Source organism: Phyllobates terribilis, unplaced genomic scaffold (assembly GCF_046119375.1).
Source record: "Phyllobates terribilis strain yellow unplaced genomic scaffold, ASM4611937v1 Scaffold_8__6_contigs__length_399053987, whole genome shotgun sequence".
In the NCBI taxonomy this organism is placed as follows: Eukaryota; Metazoa; Chordata; class Amphibia; order Anura; family Dendrobatidae; genus Phyllobates; species Phyllobates terribilis.
In genome coordinates, this window is record NW_027362768.1 from 32226808 (window position 1) to 32246807 (window position 20000).

General features: G+C 47.7%; 1 protein-coding gene across 5 annotated transcripts in view; it reads right to left on the bottom strand.

Annotated features, from left to right (window-relative positions):
- The window catches only part of LOC141156681 (complement factor H-like), a 742328-nt gene that overhangs the window by 539024 nt on the left and 183304 nt on the right, over window positions 1-20000 (bottom strand). The window lies entirely within an intron of this gene.

Below are 20000 nucleotides of genomic sequence, written 5' to 3' on the forward strand. Positions count from 1 at the left end.
TTCGCCAGGGCAATGTCACACACGTGCCTTGTATGGCTCACGTGTTGAACCTGGTTGTCCAGCAATTTTTAGCCCACTATCCCGGACTACATGGCCTTCTGCAGAGGGCACGGTCGCTGTGTGCTCACTTCCGTCGTTCGCATCCTGCAGCTCAGCGACTTACATCTCTACAGAAGTCGTTGGGCCTGCCACTTCACCGGCTAAAATGCGATGTGCCTACCCGGTGGAATTCAACTCTGCACATGTTGCAGCGACTGTGGCAGCTCTGACAAGCCCTGGTGCAATACGTTGTGACGTAGAGCCTGGGCCAATGAGATCCAGAGGTTGGGCAAATCACGCTGGAGGAGTGGTCTCAGATCAGGGACCTATGCACCCTTCTGCACAGTTTTGAAATGGCGACGAAGATGTTTAGTGCTGACGATGCCATTATCAGCATGACTATTCCGGTGACTTACATGCTGGAGCACATGTTAAACAGAATTCGGAGTCAGGTGGTGGCACAAGAGGAGGTGGAGGAAGTAGAGGAGGAGGAGTTGTATGCGGAAGGGCTAACATCTGCAAGGTCCAGAAGATCGGCAGCACCAAGGCGGCAGGCATGTGAGAGTGGGGGAGATGGTTTAACCAGGGCGCATGGTAGCAGCCAAACTAATGAGGAAGGTGCAGGAGCCCAGGAAGTAGTGGAGGACGAACTGATGGAAGACTCATCAGATGAGGGAGACCTTGATCACATTTCTGTTGTGCGAGGTTGGGGGGAGAGGGCAGAGGAAGGAAGCATGATTGTTACCTCGCCACCAACACAACAGGGACTTGGTGCTCCTGGATGCGCAAGACACATGAGTGCCTTCTTGCTGCACTACCTGCAACATGACCCTCGAATTGTGAGAATTAGAAATAATCCTGACTACTGGGTTGCCACACTGTTAGATCCCCGGTACAAAAGTAAATTTGCAGAAATTATTCCTGCCATAGAAAGAGATGCACGCATGCAGGAGTATTAGCAGAGACTGTTGCAGAATCTTACATGTGCTTTTCCCCAAAACACTAGTGGTGCACGTAGTGAATCTCATAGTTCCAACTTGCCAACCGTGGGACCGTCGAGTGTTCAGCACTCAAAACGTAACAGAAACGCAGTATCTGCTGGTAACATCAATTTTGCGGAATCATTTCACCACTTTTTTAGCCCATCCTTTGCAAGGCCACAGGAGACAAGAAGTCTGACACATAGTCAACGCCTAGAGACGATGGTACAGGAGTATCTCCAAGTAAACATTGAAGCCATGACTGTGTCACTGGACCCTTGCTCTTTTTGGGCTTCACATCTGGATAAATGGCCGGAGCTCGCCACTTACGCCTTGGAGATCTTGTCATGCCCCGCAGCAAGCATTCTGTCTGAACGTGTGTTCAGCGCTGCTGGTGGTGTGCTGACAGATAAGCGCACGCGGCTCTCCACTGATAATGTAGACAGACTCACGTTCATAAAGATAAACAAATTATGGATCCAAAATGACTTTTCTACCCCTGTGTCATCCTGGGGAGAGTAAAAGCTTGATGATTTGTTAAAATCACCTCACCAACCGTTTTAAGCTGTCAAATTACTAATCATGTTTATCTGTATCTTGGCTGGAAAATAATTTGGGCTTTGTAGCAGTTTGCTGTACTGATTCTATTTGGCCATCTATACTAAGCTCCACCAGCTTTCAAATTAATAATAATTTTTAGCTGCATCTAGCCCGGAAAATAATTTTGGGGCTCTTAGATGCGCAAGACACATGAGTGCCTTATTGCTGCACTACCTGCAACATGACCCTCAGATTGTCAGAATTCAAAATAATCCTGACTACTGGGTTGCCACACTCTTAGATCCCCCACACTCTTCGATCAACCTTTTCATTTTAATAAAGAACAAAAAAATGGTCATTTTTGAAATTACAAGCATTAGCAGGTTATTAGAAACTGAAATCAAACAGTTTTCAACTCAAAACTTTATTCTAGGTGATGTTACATTTGCACATAGGACCCCTTGTTCGAAAGGAGCTTCTGAACTCTCTCGTCCATTGAATTTGTCAGGTTTTGGATGGTTTCTGCTTTAATTGTTTTGCATGAGGACAGAATACCCTCCCAGAGCTGTTGCTTAGATGTGAACTGCCTCCCGCCATCATAGACACTCCTTTTGACGATGCTCCAGAGGTTCTCAATGGGGTTGAGGTCAGGGGAGCATGGGGGTCACACCATAAGTTTGTCCCCTTTTATGCCTATATCAGCCAGAGATGCAGATGTGTTATGCGCAGCATGAGACGGTGCATTATCATGCATGAAAATGATCTTGCTGCGGAATACACGGTTCTTCTTCTTGAACCATGGCAGGAAGTGCTGTTTGAGAAACTCCACATACATTATGGAGTTCATCTTTACCCCTTCAGGGATCCTAAAGGGGCCGACAATCTCTCTCCCCATGATTCCAGCCCAAAACATTACTCCACTTCCTCCTTGTTGGCGTCGTAGCCGTGTTTGCATGGGGTGTCCATCAACCAGCCATCCTCCACTCCATCCATCTGGACCATCGAGCGTTGCACGGCACTCATCGGTGAACAAAACAGTTTTGAAGTCAGTCTTCATGTATTGTTTGGCCCACTATAGCAGTTTCTGCTTGTGTGCAGTGGATAGAGGTGGTCGACAGGATGGCTTACGCACAGCTCCAAACCTCTGAAGGACTCTGCATCTTGTTGTTCAGGGGACGTTGGAGGCACCAGCAGCTTCAAAAACTTGTCTGCTGCTATGAGAAGGCTTTTTTGCCACTGCTCTTTTAACCTGACGTAATTGCCTGTGGGAAAGAGTCCTCAATTTTCCCTTATCAGCACGCACACGTGTGTACTGTGAATCAGCTACATACTTCTTGATTGTGCAATCATCAGGATGAAGTGTCTTGGGAATGTTGATTGTAGTCATGCCTTGACCTAAACACTCCACAATTTGTTGCTTCTCAGCAGCCGACACATCCTTTTTCTTTCCCATTTTGGCAGAAAATGTAGGCTGCTTAATAATGTGGGACTGCCTTCTTAAGTAGTCTTGCCTTTCATTGGACACACCTGCCAAACTAATTAACACAGGTGTCTGCAATTGCTTACAGTGATATAAAGAGCCCTGACACACATCACCATCAATGAGTTTAACTGACAAACAAACAAATTCTTCCCTTATCACTCCTAAACACTTTTTGCATAATAACTTGGAACACAGTGTACATGTGATTTTCCACAAAACACCAATGGTTCACGTAGTGAATCTTACAGTTCTAACTTGCAAACCGTGGTCTGTATGGAGTTGTTCAATAAAGGGCCCCAAATTAAGATAACATAGATGGGAGAGGTCTCTATGAATAGGAATTCCAAAGTATTTGATGCCCTGTGAGGGCCAGCCAAAGGGAAAGTTGGACTGGATGGAATCCTGTATGGATTTGGGGAGTGAGACATCGAGGGCCTCAGACTTCGCTGCATTGATTTTAAAATTTGACCATGTAACAAAGTGATCTATTTCAACTCTAACAGCAAGGATGGATATTTGTGATTGAGTGATATATACTAGGACATCATCAGCAAATGCAGAGCACTTGTACTCGGTGCCTCCCACCTCAATCCACCTAATATTGGGGTTATGGCGAATTGATGAGAGCAGGTGCTCCGTCACTAGGATGTATAAGAGAGGGGACAGAGGACATTCCTGCCTTGTACCATTGATGATTATGAAAGGTGATGAAAAAGTTCCATTTGTCATCAGCCTAGGTGACGTATTGCGATACAGGGCTGTGATTTTGGCTATAAAAGGGTCTCCTAGGCCCCTACCCCAATCTTTTTAAGAGAATAATATATGGCGTGCCAGGAGACTCTATGGAATGCTTTCTCAGCATCCAACGAGAGTATCTAATTACAAATTTTTAACTGCATCTAGCCCAGGAAATACTTTGTGCCTAGTAGCAGTGTCTGCTAGTTAGCGGATTATCCCAGCTGTTAAGCAAGCTACACCACCTGTAGTTTGGACACTTAATTTTTTCAAAGGAAATGCTTCGGGCCCCCGGGACACTCAGTGAAGAGCATCGGGGAGGCACCCCAAGGCATAGGGGCTGGGACTGGCGGTAGGACGCCTTGCGGTGGACCGCCAAGCTCGATCCTTATAAAGGCTTTTTAACTGCAGCAGCTTTAGTGGACGCTACTGGAGCTGGAATTACCGCGGCTGCTGGCATGAGACTTGTCCTTCAATAGATCCTTGTAAAAGGATTTAAAGAGTACTCATTAAAATTAGAGAGACAATTTAAATTAAAAAGATTAGACCTGCCTCCACCGCAGGGGGGGCTCGCTCAACCCACCAGCGGACAGGCACCAGTATTGGGAGAGGGGGGCTGGCCGTCAGGGTCCACCGCGGCTCTGGCACAAATCCGGCGACACGGAGGTCGCACGGGCAGGAACGGACTGGCCGTGTCGGCTTCGCACTTTTTTGCTTTTAGAAGGGCATGACATGCCTATATCTGTGTCTCCCCCTCCTTTTACTCCTCCACCTCTTTTCTTTTCGCATGACTATATGAACTTGTCACTTTTCCATCTGTTAGTTGTGTCTTCTGAGCAGTTTGTCAGTTTTTGGACACTTATGTGTTTCTATGTGTTTTTGTTTGCCTGCCATTGGTTTTAACGGTGTTCGAAGGTGTTCGACGAACAGTTCAACGAACAGTTTGGCGAACATACGGGTGTTCGACGAACCGAACCGAACTCGAACACTACGGGGGTGGCTCAACACTAGCCAGGAGGTGTGTGGCTGGAAAATCTGTGCAGTGGCTGTGGCAGGAGCAGCAAGGAAGAGAGTTAAAGCGGGACAGGCAAAGAGATGCTAAGAAATTTAGGGCAAGCAATAGTAGCCCTGGAAGCGGAAGTACTACAGTATAGATGACATGATGGACTGTAAGTAAATGCTCAACAGCGTGTGGTCCATTTTGGTGTGACAAATCCAACAGCCATACAGAATACCCTCTCTGACATGACAGTTAAGACTGGACACGACAGTATACCCATAGCAAACTGTAACAGTTCTTGACACTGGTCCAATTTATTGACCCAGAAATCCATGGGATCGTACTCAGAGTATCAGCCTGAGAAAGAACACAGTCTACGTACCACTGAACTTGGCTATTCAGTTAGTCTGTTTTTGCTAAAGTGCTGTGTTGTCTAAATGGCAGAAAAAACATCTGGGCCATCATGTCAAATATACTGTAGATGTTGCTGCCTCGTCTACTTGTAGTTGTCCAAACGCTGGCACATGCAGGGAAATATTGTGTCTGCGTAGACTGCACAGGGGTCTGCTGGTTAGTCATGCAGGGGGTAGGCTTTTGCTGGCTTATCTTGGTAGTAAGACAATTTGGGCTCCTTTTTGGAAGCTGTAAAATATTCCCTCATTTTGCTTTTATGTCAAGGGTCTAAAAGCCTGGCTGTCCAATAGTCAGCACATTGCTTCATGTTAACAATATGCCTGTCCTCCCACAAGCATTGCAGCATAAAATTTTCTAATCCTGCCAGCAGTACTGGGAGCCCCATAGTTGCATAATCATAAACCTCCTGCAACTGTTGGTTGTTATGGACAGTGTTGTAGTCACTGTCATTTTTACTCTGTCTCATTCCTTGTCTGCATCAAGTCTATGTCCTCCTTCACTTTCTCCTGTTCCTCCTCTTCGTCCTCTAATTCCTGCAGCATGTGACATGGACTTTCATTGTCCTCAACATGCAAAGGGCGACACTGAACAAGTACAAATTAGTGTTTTTCCTCTGGCTTGCTGGTGTTATTTTCAGGATAAGTATTAGCGGAATTACAATGCTGATTCCACCCCTGTCTCCACTGACAAGTTTGGATGTCTTTTCAAAAGACTTCAGTAGGTGACACGCATCTCTCATCAGCTGCCAATGTCACATGTCATAGTAACCCATGCTCCAGTTTGACTGCTCATGATGTAGTCTGTCACTTTTTTATAAGGTTCGTATAAAAGCTGCAACATACATAGCGTTGAATTACAGTGGGTTGTAACATCACAAACCAGGCTGTGCTCTGGAAGGCTTTTTTTTTTTGCAAAACTAGGAGGGTGTGCTTTGCCACTTAAGAGCTATTGAAATTGGATAAAACTTTTCTTACCATAGCCACCACCTTTATAAAGCATGTATATTTGCAAAATAAATCTTGCAGTATTAAATTCAGGATGTAGGCCATGCATGGACCGTGGGTTGTTTTGCGTGACAGTAGCAAGAATGGTAGACTCCATACTAAATAAGGAAGGAGTCACTGACTGTGGTGGCCCCTCCCTGGGCCGTGGCGATTGGTGACCCCCCTTCGCTGCCCCTTACTGACCAGTGATCCTGAAGCCCTCGGAAGGATCCAATGAAGCGAAAGGGGACGCTACAAGCCGTCTCATGGATACATAAACACCGGGACATCCCACGTTACTTCATTTCTTTGCTGGTCCCAGAGTGGAATGTCGTTATGGACAATCCTGGATCAGGTCAGACTGCTGAGGCCCTCCGGGCTGGGTTTGCACAGGGGGGTGAGCGCTGGTTACAGGCCCTAATGTCTGGGCTCAGCGCTCATCCCCCTGGCCCCATCTCTTAATTCCCGGATCACCCTGCCCCAGGCCCTCGACCTCTCATGGGAGTGTCCTGTTCCCCAAACCCAGTCCCCTCACCTCTTGGGCCCTCTCACCCAGTCCAGCAGGAGGAATTGCCCACAGTCCGGCGGTTCCCACGCCTGGGACTTGGGGCTTCGTTGCTGCCGCGGCCCTGCCGTGTCCCTCGTTCTCCCACGGCTGCCACAGCCCGGCGCTGGGAAGCATGCAGCTGCTTGTAGACGCTATGCGAGCGCTGCCGTCGGGGAGCGGGCGGCCACTTCCGTCCGGAAAGTGCGTGTCGGCGCTCGCAAGCGGCAGTGCGGCGGCCGCTGGCAGACGAGATCAAAGGGAGTTTAACGCTGCGGTCGCGCGCAGGAGCTGGGGAGCGGGTGCGTGACTCCTCTGCCCCGGATGTTCTTGCTGTGGGGGGGCGTGGTTATAGAGCCAGCAGCGCATCACGTGATCCGGCAGGCCGCGCCCCCCACTCTGGAGCGCTGCGGGGCGGAGGAGGAGGCAGCGGGCCCTGCGCCTCACTCACAGCGGGCGCAGGGCTCCGCTGCACTAATAACTGAAAGTGTGCCGTCTGCAGGGTCAGCGGCGGGCGCAGAGCGGATTCAGGGCTCCTGCCCGCCACTGGCTCTGGAGACAGCACAGAGCCCATTGTTCCCCACCCCCAAAATCAATCCGGTCCCACATCCCGCTGATCAGCGCCCTGGAGAGCGGAGGTCCAGCCGGCACTCCTGCCCTCCAGAGTGCTTTCGGCATAGCACCCCGCAGCCTCACAGAAAAAGCAGACGTCCAAACAGTAATCAGCCCCGCCCCCACAACACATATCAGGGGCTGTGACAGAGCAGAGTTCCGGACAGGAATTCTCTGCCGGGGGCTGTGCTCTGCCTCCCCCCCAAACACCCCCCCCCAGAAAAGCCCCTATTAAAAATAAAAGAAAAAGTTCCCAAAACAGAACACGTGACACTACACATCCAGGGGACATGGCTGCCCCTGTAATCACCGCAGCCCACCCAGCGCCCAGTCACATGATCAATACCCCCCTGATAGACACTATGCAGAGCATGAACACTTCAGCGCCCATCCTCGCCTCCTCCATATACCCCTTTAATAGCGCAGCGACGCACGCGCCTGACACCGTTATAGCATCGCCCTCAAGCTGGACACAAATAGCACCGCCACATCCCGGCGGGACACATGTATACTGTGCAGAAACCCACATACACCGTCAGTGACACAGAGACTCCAGGCGTACTCGCTCCAGGCGAACTCGCTGTAATTCCTCCTCCGACAGATCTACATCATCGCACACTAGTCACTGGCGGAGGAAGCGGTCGTCATAAGCAAAGCAGAGATCGGCATCCCACAGGAGGGGTCACAGGTCGCGGTCCTCAAGGTGGCGCTCACCATCCTCCGCATCGTCAAACCACAGCCGCTTGCACCGATCCCGTCCTTCGGGGGACAGAAATGATACAAGGGCACCCTCCAGAGCTTACAGCCTGCACGATGCATCAATTTCACGCAGGTCTACGAGCAGAGGCACACCGCTCACCCCGAGCGAGACTGGTGTCGGAGTCCCTCCAAACATCGGAGTCCCTCCTCCAGCCGCAGAAATGGGTGAGTGCAATATAAGTATAACCGAAATGGGAAATAGTAACACCAACTTAATAGCGGCCCTTAAGGCCATAGTCGAAAAAATATCCGCGCCACCAGGCGCAATACATAATTCTACTAAAACAACTCCATCATTAGCCAGCGTACACAAGGATGCATTCTTTTGCGGGATTAGCCCATTAGGCTCACACATAGACGAGGAAACAAGAATTAAAATATGGAATAATGACTACATCAACATTTGGTCACTAGTAACCGCTGACCAACATACTATAGACAAAGAGAGAAGGACAGCCGACCGACCATTCGACAGAAACAGACAAAAGGTCGCAAAGACAATGAGTAACTGGTTACAGATGTTTTCTGTGCTGGGTTGCATCATGGGCCAAAAGCATCCGGAACGCTGCTCAGAACTATTCATATACCAAGATACGGTGTATAACTCGTACGAAGCCCACGGCGGATCAGCATGGTGGCGCTACGATGAAGAGTTCCAGAGGCGGTTGGCCCTGCAACCACAGCTAGGCTGGGGGGGTAAAAGCTACAGACGTATGGTTGCAATTAATGCTGTCACAGAAACAACATCCCTTTCCAACAACGGCTACTGGACAACCGGCAACAGCAGTCCAAAATTCAGTGGTCGTACGTAGACCAGGGGCCTGCTGGCAGTACAATGAGGGACACTGTCGTTTCTACACCTTATGCAGATACAAGCATGAATGTTCAGCATGTGGAGGAGCCCACCCCGCAGCAAGATGTTCTCGTCCCGCAAGCAAATTATCACTTAAACTCCCACAGTCAGAATCCAAGGCCCCCGGTGAGCGTAAACGAGATGGGCCCCTGGCTAGACCAATAACCTAAGAAAGACAGAGTGGGGCAGTTACGTTTTGGTTTCACATACGGTTTTTTCATCCCTTTCAAACTTAATAAATCGCCCACCTTTGCAAATAACCTTAAATCTGCAAAAGAGCACCCTGAAATACTTAGGAAAAAAATACAAAAAGAAGTATCTCTAGGCAGAGTAGCGGGTCCTTTCCCAACACCACCATTCAATAACCTAAGAGTTTCCCCTCTGGGAATAATCCCAAAAAAAGAGCCAGGTTCATTCCGGCTTATCCATCATTTATCATACCCAAAAGGAGAGTCTGTAAATGACTGTATTACGTCGGAAGACGCCTCGGTCTCCTACGAGTCGTTCGACAGAGCTGTAATGTTAATACACGAAGCGGGGCCTGGAGCGCTGCTCGCTAAATCCGACATAGAATCCGCCTTTTGCCTACTACCGGTGCACCCAGATTGCTACCACCTGCTGAGATGCCAAGTGGACAATGAATACTTCTATGACACTTGCCTCCCAATGGGTTGTTCAATATCTTGTTATTACTTCGAACTATTCAGTTCCTTCCTAGAATGGGTGTTGAGGTACCAAACCGGCAATAGGTCCGTCACACATTACCTAGATGACTTCCGATTCGTCAGACCCAAAGACTCAAATCAATGCCAATCATAACTTAGCGAATTCACAAACATCGCTCGACGGTTCGGAGTCCCATTATGCCCTACAAAAACCATAGACCCCACAACAAAGCTATCGTTTTAAGGCATCGAAATCGACACCACAGCAAGGTTGTTCCGCCTCCCAACAGAAAAAATACAAAAAACATTACACCAGATCGAGGGATTTTGCGCAGTACGGAAAGTAACACTACAGCTGATGCAAGTGTTACTAGGTCTCCTTGTGTTTGCGAGCCGGGCGAGAAGGGTTTTTTCTCGTCGTTTATCCCTTGCAACAAAACGTGCATTAAAACGGAGTCATAGAATCAGAATCACCAGGCAGCTTCGGGTGGACTTAGAGATGTGGAAAACCTTCTTACAATCATTCAATGATCGCACGTTATTTATGTCAGAAGAACAGTCCAACATTGAAATAAGATTATTCACCGGGGCAGCAGAAGCGGGCGGATATGCAGCGATACTAGATAACCAGGGGTGCACAAGCTTATGGCCTCCGTATTGGTCTGAACAAGGATTAACAAAAAACCAGACACTCCTGGAACTCTTCCCAATAGTGGTAGCCATAGAAATATGGAGCACGTACCTAGCTAACAAAAATATACGCTTCATAACAAAAAACACCAGCCTAGCGCACTGCATTAATAAGATGGCATCATCGTCTCTCCCAGTGCTAAGCCTATTACGCCGGCTAGCATTCCTGTGCCTAAAACACAATATATGGGTTCGCGCTAGCTTCGATGCTGAGGGGTCTAACGTTGTTGCTAACGCTTTATCACAATTCAATTGGCAGGTTTTCAGAGAGCTCCTCCCCAACGCCCACCCGTCAGGCACCAGTTGCCCACCCTCCCTATGGGATATAGTGGCGAACAGCTGATGCCATTAATCAGAGCATCAGTCGCCCCGTCAACGTGGAAGGCATGTGGTAAGGTATGGGAAGACTGGACACCATTAGTAGCAGGCAGACGGGTTGACCTATGTGAACAAGCCAGACTAGATGTAACCATAGAATTTCTCTACCAGCTAATGATGAGGGGCATATCAGGGGCGTCAGCGCAGCGGTGGCTGACTGGAGTGGCATTTCATTTCCAATTACTGAATTGGAGAGATGTGACAAAAAGATTCATCATCAGGCAAGCCATAAAAGGGTGGAAAAGGGGTCAGCCAAGTCAGCAGTGCAGACGTCCCGTGTCACTAAATCTGCTCTCAAAAATCATATCCCTAACACCAGTAACATGCCAGTCACAATTTGAAGCAACACTACTGTCTACTGCATTTGCGATCGCCTTCTTCGGGGCGCTACGCATAAGCGAATTAGTCCCTCGATCCAATATCATCACCAATGGAGGCTTATTACACAAGGACGTAGTCATAGCCAATAATGCAATACGCATACGCAAATCCAAAACGGACCCAGCGGGCAGGGGCACTTGAGTGCTTTTACAACCCACTAACAGTACACTGTGTCCGGTAACAATAGTAAAAACATATACAGCCATCAGGCCACAAAGTAATTTCTTCCTATCACACATTGACGGAACTCCATTATCAAGATACCAGTTCCAAGCTATATTTAATAAATGCCTAACATCGGCAGGTTACCACCCCAAAGATTACGGGACACACTCATTCTGCATAGGCGCAGCCACGGAAGCAGCTAAAGCAGGACTATCAGAAACTGAAGTTCAAAGGATAGGAAGATGGCGATCCACGTGTTTTGCAAGATACATAAGACCGGACTTGTTATCCTAATGTAGTTTGTTTCTTTTACAGGTGACGATAAGCCAACAGTGTGGGTGATAGGCCACTTGTATATATATTGGGCAGAAAAAAGGGCGAAAGTCCGCCCAGGCGGGAGGAATATAGGGTTTCATAACACATATTTCAACTGGAGAGGTATTAGAGGCCTGCTATGGCCACAGGTGTTAATGGAGGTAATCGACATAGGGAGAGAAGCGACAGGTCCGGTCATCTTGGTTATACACACTGGGGGAAACGACCGAGGTCATTACATTCAATGGCAATAATGAAGCTAGACACTGAGCGCTTCACAGCATTTTTTAGTAAACTAACTATAGTATGGTCGGAGATTGTGCCGAGAGCTGTATGGAGAGGTGCGCGAGACATCACTGCCATCGAACGGAAAAGGAGGCTAATAAATATTCGGATGGCAAAATTTGTAAAGGAAAGAGGTGGTGTAGTGATAAGACACCGAGAGCTGGAAGGAGATAAAACAGGCCTGCTAAGGCCCGATGGTGTTCATTTAACGGATATTGGACTGGACATATTCCTGTCAGGACTCCAGGACGGAGTGGAACAAGCGTTAATAATGATGATGGGTGGGGGTCGGAGTCCTGCCTACGAGTATGCAGGATCCTCCGTGACCTGGAAATAGAAAGGACATGTTGGAAAGTTATTCTTGTTGGCCAACTTGCCGTGTGGAGACACAGGGCATGCTGCAACAAGCGGAATTAATTTTGGAAATAAAATGCCTTTCTAATGGAATGAGTTAAAGTGTTAATAAAGCTGTGACCGATCCTCACCCATCCAGTTGTAAGAGTTACATTATTGTATTGTTAAGGAAGGGGTGGCGGTAGGGGGGCTGGTCATCTGGGTTTGGTTGGAGGTCCCCACAGTCTGTTCCAGGCATCTGATCACAATTCTAAGTTGCAGTTCATGGGGAGCCAGTCAACGAGCTAGTTGCCTCTTAACAAACATCAGCAATTCTTCCACTGTTTGGCTTTTCTCCCCCATGTTTTCAAGCAGTATAAACATAGGCGGATTATAATGAGGGCAATCCGGGCGACCGCCCGGGGCCCCGAGCCGGCAGGGGGCCCGCGGCTCCAGGCGGGGTGTCTAATGTCGGATTGCCCTCAATATATGTGCGGGCCGCCGCGGCACATAGCGGCAGCAGTGGCGGGAGGGGGGGGCCCGGACCGCTCCCCCAGCAGCGGCCGCCGCTACTTCTTCATCGGCCGGGCCAGCACTGCAGCAGTTAACTTCCCTGTGCTGGCCCGGCCGCGTCACTGCTAGGAGACACGGCCCTGTGCGCGGCTGTGTCTCCTAGCTGTGACGTCACGCAGTGCGCCCCGGCCTGCAGTGCTGCACCGGAAAAGATACAGAGCAGGCAGGAGGAATGGAGCCGGGGGATGGTGAGTGTGTGTGTGTGTGGGCGGGCAGATGTGTGTGTGGGCAGGTGTGTGTGTGTTTGTGGGCAGGTGTCTGTGTGGGCAGGTGTGTGTGTGTGTAGGCAGGTGTGTGTGTGTGTGTATATGTGTGTGTGTGTGTGGGCAGGTGTGTGTGTGTGTGGGCATGTGTGTGTGTGTGTGTTTGTGGGCAGGTGTGTGTGTGGGCAGGTGTGTGTGTAAATGTGTGTGTGTGTATATGTGTGTATGTGTGTGTGGGGGGGGGGCAGGTGTGTGTGTGTATATGTGTGTGTGTGTGTGGGCAGGTGTGTGTGTGTGGGCAGGTGTGTGTGTATGGGCAGGTGTGTGTGTGGGCAGGTGTGTTTGTGTGGGCAGGTGTGTGTGTGTGGGCAGGTGTGTGTGTGTGTGGGCAGGTGTGTGTGTGTGTGTGTGGGCAGGTGTGTGTGTGTGTGGGCAGGTGTGTGTGTGTGTGTGTGTGGGCAGGTGTGTGTGTGTGTATGGGCAGGTGTGTGTGTGTGTGGGCAGGTGTGTGTGTGTGTGTGTGGGCAGGTGTGTGTGTGTGTGTGTGTGGGCAGGTGTGTGTGTGTGTGTGGGCAGGTGTGTGTGTGTGTGGGCAGGTGTGTGTGTGGGCAGGTGTGTGTGTGTGGGCAGGTGTGTGTGTGTGTGTGTCTGTGTGGGCAGGTGTGTGTATATGTGTGTGTGTGTGTGGGCAGGTTAGAAAGTCTTGCCCTGTTGAACACTACACCTGACTTGAGGCCACCACCTCTTGGTTGTCCAATGTTCTTGCTTCTCTAGGGCTCTTCTCAGATATTCATTATACCAGCTCCCCAGAATACCAAAGCTAGGGTGGGTGACCGCGAGCCCTGGTGGTGGTCATAACTGCGGCCACCCAGGGGCAATACTCCATAACAACAATCCCCTGAGGTGGTGTAGGATGTAAGGACCTATTCACACTACATTCAACGCTGCATTCAGGTCTTTACACAAGGCTTACAACTGAATCCCTGAAATTCAGGATTGTGCTGTCTGAAATGAGACATCTGAAAGCAGAGCAAATGGAGCCTAAAGATTCAGACTTTAGCCTCGGTTTGCCTTTGTTCAAATCAATGGCTATGTCAAGGCCCATCTGAATGCCATTTTTCAGGGATTTAGTTAGAAGCCTGGAAAGAGGAGATGAATGCATTGCAAAATTCAGTGTGAATAGGCCCTTATATCTGGAGTCTTGATATTGATGCCACATGCATTTTACTAGTTTTTAACTTAAAAAAAATACACACACACAAATTATACACACACACACACACACACACACACACTATACATACACACACACTATACATACACACACATTATACACACTATACATGCACACACTATACATACACACACATTATACACACACACACTATACATATACACACACTATACATACACACACTATGTGTGTGTATGACTGCATGCGGCCTCCTGCTGAGTATAGTTGGCGCAGTGCGGCCTCCTGATGTCTCTGGGGGGGGCGCCGTGCGGCCTCCCGCTGTGTATAGATGGCTACGTGCGGCCCCCCGCTGTGTATAGATGGCTATGTGCGGCCCCCGCTGTGTATAGACGGCGCCGTGCAGCCCCCCGCTGTGTATAGATGGCTACGTGCGCCCCCCGCTGTGTATAGATGGCTACGTGCGGCCCCCCGCTGAGTATAGATGTCACAGTGCGGTCTCCCGCTGAGTATAGATGGCGCTGTGCGGCCTCCTGCTGTCTCTGGGGGGAGCGCCGTGCGGCATCTATACTCAGCAGGAGGCCGCACGTAGCCATCTATACACGTATACTCAGCAGGAGGCCGCACGTAGCCATCTATACGGTGCCATCTATACACAGCGGGAGGCCGCACGGCGCCATCTATACACAGCGGGAGGCCGCACGGCGCCATCTATACACTGCGGGAGTCTCAGTGCTTTGCAACAGCAGTCAATAAATTCTGCTTGACTAATTCTGAGCACCATAAAGTCTGGTTCGCTTCTAACCTGCTGTCTTCATTTTCAGCTTGCTGAATTCTAACTCATTTACTGTCATTCGAGACGATGCCTTTGCTGGTCTCTTTCACCTTGAATACCTGTAAGTGCTCCACTTAATGTCATATTTTTGATTCTGTTCTTCTTCATCTTTTGGCATGTGCAATTGTATGAGCAAGTATTCATATGAATTTATGACCTACTTAAACCTTGGAGGACCTTAAATTTTATTCAATCAAATTTTTTTCCAGTTTAAAACTATGGGATATATATGTGCCTTGGTCCTCAAAGGGTTTTTAAAGGGGCTGCAAACATAAATACGAAAAAAATTATTCAATTAGTGCTTTTTGTGTTCATTTAATTTTTATTTGAAGTCCATTTTTTTATATACGTTGAAATTAAGCCCTACCCCATGGAATGAAGCCCTACCTACATGACATCTGAGAGCTACATGGATCCCGCTTGTGAGGTGCCTGTCCGTCACTACTATTCAGTTTTAGGGTCCACTCACTAAGCCATATATTCTCTCATGCAAGAGAATAGGGCCAATTATGCTAATGACACTCGGCTCAAACTCTGTCAGAGCTTCAACTGAGTGTGATCCGATTCTCTCGCAGCACAGATATGGAGAAGATGGAGAACTTAATTTCTTCATCTTCTCCATAGTCTCTGTGAGTGTTCATCGGACTGCACTTGGATGAAATCCGAGTGCAGTCCAATGTTTTACGTGCACCCGTAGACTTGTATGGGTGCACATGGTCCGAATATCGAATGAGATAATTTTCTCATGCCAATAATCTCAGATCTGCACTGTCCCATAGTATAACATAGGGCCGAGTCCTATCCGATAAAACATCACATAGCATTCGGCCGTGTTATACGACAGTGTGAGCGAGCCCTTAGAGTCAAGGAATATTTACATGCAGATGATGATATTACTCTCCAAGTGTATATTTTTTTAGGCGAGTTCATAGTAAATGCTTTGCCTTTTTGACATGTGATCAACTAAAGAACAAGAAAGATTTAGGACCTCCCCTATACAGAAACGGAAAATAGTTTGGAGGACTTGCATGTCCTTTTTTATTTATTATGAGAAAATCATAAAAGATCCCGTTTTTTAACCATGCTGTGACTTTCTGCTGAGGGAGAGGGAGAGAGCTGCCCTATTCAGAGTCTGTAATAAGACCTGCTGACAAAAGTGTTGAAGATACAGTCTAATGTGAATTAACAATGAAAAAAAGTTAATTTCACAAATGGCTTGTATTTTTTTTAATACAAACTTTTTTGTCTTTACAGCTCCTTTAAAGGGAATCTGTCATCAGGTTTTTGCCACCTAATCTGAGAGCAGCATAATGTAGGGTTAGAGGCACTGATTCCAGTAATGTGTCACTTACTGGGCTGCTTAGTGTTGTTTTGATAAAATCATTGATTTGTCAGAAGGTAATTGACTAGTAAGTTCTCTAGGACCCCACCCCCATCACTGATCAGTAGATTTCTGTGTACACTGAGCATGGGCAGAAAGCTGCCAATCAGTGGTGTGGGCGGGGCTATACAGAGCGCAGCATTCAGAGAGCTGCTAGATCTGCAGCAGATAAAATGGTGATTTTCTCAAAATGACAACAAGCAGCTGTTGCCAGCGATTTAGACATTAATGGCTGTGTGTTTAGTTATTTAGAGGGCACACCAAATTTACACTGTTATTCAAGCACTGTTACAGTATGTGCGCACAGGATTTGAAGCAGAAATTTGCGCAGCATTTCTGCATCTCCTTGTAGGAAAAACGTTGCAGAAAAACCATGCGGTTTTGCCGCGTTTTTTATTCAGTTTTGATGCAGTTTTTGAAGCATTTTTGTACATCAATGAATGCTTTTTTTAGCTAAAGTTATTTGGTGGGACATTGCTTTTTGGATTACCATAAGAACTGGTGTGAGTATATTGGTTAATTTAAATGATTAAAGAATGTGTCTGTTTTATTTCAAATAAAGTGTTTACTCTGTGTCTGTGTGTTGATTTAACTCTTTACTTTACTTTAATTAGGTTTGGTGATGACCCACCTTGTCATCACCAAACAAAAGAGCTAGGTGTCAGCTAGTCCCATTCACCCAATCTTCATTAGAATTCCCATTCATGTAATTTCTGGGGCAGCTGTGGGCTGCTATTTTTAGCCTAGGAAGGTGCCATTAGACAAACATGGTCCCTGGCTATTATTAACAGCTCACAGCTGTTTCCTTAGCCAGTACGTCCCCCTGATCAGTACTCAGCAGCGCCTTAGACGCAACGTATTTTTGCTGCATCCAAAACGCGGTGTTATAATGCTGCACTTTTGTTGTTGGTACATGCGAATCCACCACATATAACGACACTTCAATCGGTCAAAATCTGCAACGGAGACTAGCGTGTCCGCTACAGAAATTGACATGCTGCGGGTGAGTTTGGGTATGTGGCCATGGTCAGGAGCCACGGCAAGTTTGACGCTGCGTACTTATACAGCACCAAACTCACAGCGTCCAGATGTTACAGCATAGTGGATGGGATCTCTAGAAATCCCATGTCCACTATGTGTGCATCAGAGGCTTTGAATCACCTGTGGACACGGACATGCTGCGCATCTTTCAGGACGGCAACATGTCAAATTCTCTTGCGGAGTCGCTAGTCTCTGCAACAGAAATTTGACCACTAGAAGGTATTGAATGTGGTAAATATGCATGGTTCAGTGAACACATGTGGATTTACCTGCATTCAACGGAATGCAAAGTTTTGGACACAGCAAAAAATATGCTTTCAAAGCGCTGCTAAGTTCGGATCGTGGGCACAGAACCTAATTTTTTTTTAAAAATGCCGTGGCCGCATCATTTATATAACCAGCAAAGGGAAAACCGACTGCTGGGGGCTGATATTAATAGCCAGGCAAGGGGCCATTAGCCAAAAATGTTGTCTGGCTATTAATATCAGCCCACAGCTGTTTGCTTAGCCTTTACTGGCTAGATTACAGGGCGACCCCAGAAAAAAATTGATGTAGGGTCCCCCTATAAAATCTAACCAGAAAAGGTTGAACAAACAGCTGCGGGCTGATATTAATAGCCAGGCAAGGGGCCATTAGCCAAAAATGTTGTCTGGCTATTAATATCAGCCCACAGCTATTTGCTTAGCCTTTACTGGCTAGATTACAGGGCGACCCCAGAAAAAAATTGATGTAGGGTCCCCCTATAAAATCTAACCAGAAAAGGTTGAACAAACAGCTGCGGGCTGATATTAATAGCCAGGGAAGGGGCCATGGATACTAGCCCACTCTGTGGCTAATAATATCACCCCATCAGCAGTCCTATAAATGGCGCATCCATGAAATGCACCAAATCTGGCATTTAGCCACGGCCCTATAGTGGTGGCGAGTGGGGAAATGGGGTTGGGGTTCACATCAGTCTTGTATTGGCGGCTGACGTGAAGCCCAGGTTAGTAATGGAGGGCGTCTATAAGATGCCCCCATTACTAACCGTGTAGTAAAGTTGTCGCCGCTTTTTCAATAAATACACGGCCAGAATAAAGTATTTTAATGAAATTAAAAGCACACGATTTAAAAAAAGCTTTTATTGCACTTTCAATCCCTGAATCCCTCTTCTCCTGAAAATAAAGTAAAATAAAAAACAACCATATCCCTCACCTGTCCGCCGTCACAACGTAGTCCACAATTCCGTCACGATTGTCCCTCGGTGATCTGAGTCATTTCTACAACAGTGACATCAGCAATCACTGATGTCACTGCTGTAGAAGACAGCAATGTATACTGACAGGAGTGAAAAATCACTCCCGTCAGTGTACATGCTGCTGCAGGAGTGAGGTCACTGGGGTTCATCAGCTGAAGATCAGCTGATCAGTCCCAGTGACCTCAGCAACAGTATTGGTGGGAACATTCTTGAGAATGTTCCCACGCAGCATTGGTGCTGTAAAGTGAGGTCACATGAGCTCTCAGCTGATCTTCAGCTGAGAGCTCACGTTACTACAGGTCCTGGCAGCGCAGTACACTGCTGGGAGCGAGCGCGCTCCTGGCGGTGTACCGCCGGCCTCCAGGAGGGCGACATCTGCGGGGGACATCTGCGAACAGGTGAGAATAGTGTATTTTATTTTTTACTTTATTTTTTTAAATGCGAGTGGTTCCCGACATGGCTGATGACACTACTGCTCCCCTCAGCCGTGCCGCTCTCACTGTTATCAGCGGGAGCGGCGGTCGGATGAGAGGAGTAGTTGTCCTCCTCTGTCGACCCGGGTACCACCCACAGCGTTTCCGCAGCGTTTCACCGCCCATTGGCTTTTATTGAAACGCAGAAAACTCACAGGTATAAATATTATACCTGTGGATTTGCTACGGTTCAATTAAAGTCAATGGGCTTCAGTTTGTGGCAGAAACGTGCGCACAATTGACATGCTGTGTTTTTTTCCGCAATGGTAATCCTGAGCGAAAATTTTCACATCATGTGCACAGTACATCAGGATTACCATTGCAATACCTGGCAGACCATTTACATAACATTTTCGCTGCATTTCCACACGGAAAAACCCCACGAAAACACATCAAAAACGCTACGTGTGCACTTAACCTTATACAGTGTTCCTAGCTCACAAGTCATCTCGATAGCTTTCAAAAGTTTGCTTTATGACTCACCCTAGTAGTCACTATTTATTTGGGTGATATATACAATGATTAACAAGAAGTCTGTGTTCACACAAGCATATTTAACAGTTTGTATACTGATGACAATGCTCAAACTGACTACAATTGACAAATATGAGGCAGTAAGTTAGAGCCAGGAGAAAGAGTGTCAGTGGGGGAATTGCGTCTCATATACGGACCATGAAATAGGCTCTTGTGAACCCTAAAGGCTTTTGCAGACGACCGCAAACTTGGAGAAGTGCTATCTGTGGTTTTCACGGATAGCACTCGTCCCCATGTTATTCTATGGGGCTATGCACATAACCAATTTTTTTCCTTGGACAAAGTTGTTCTGAGGAAAAAATTGCGGCATGCACGATTTGTCTCTAAGAATCGGATGGCACTTTCCAAGTCAGCTCTATGGGTCTGTGGAAAAAATC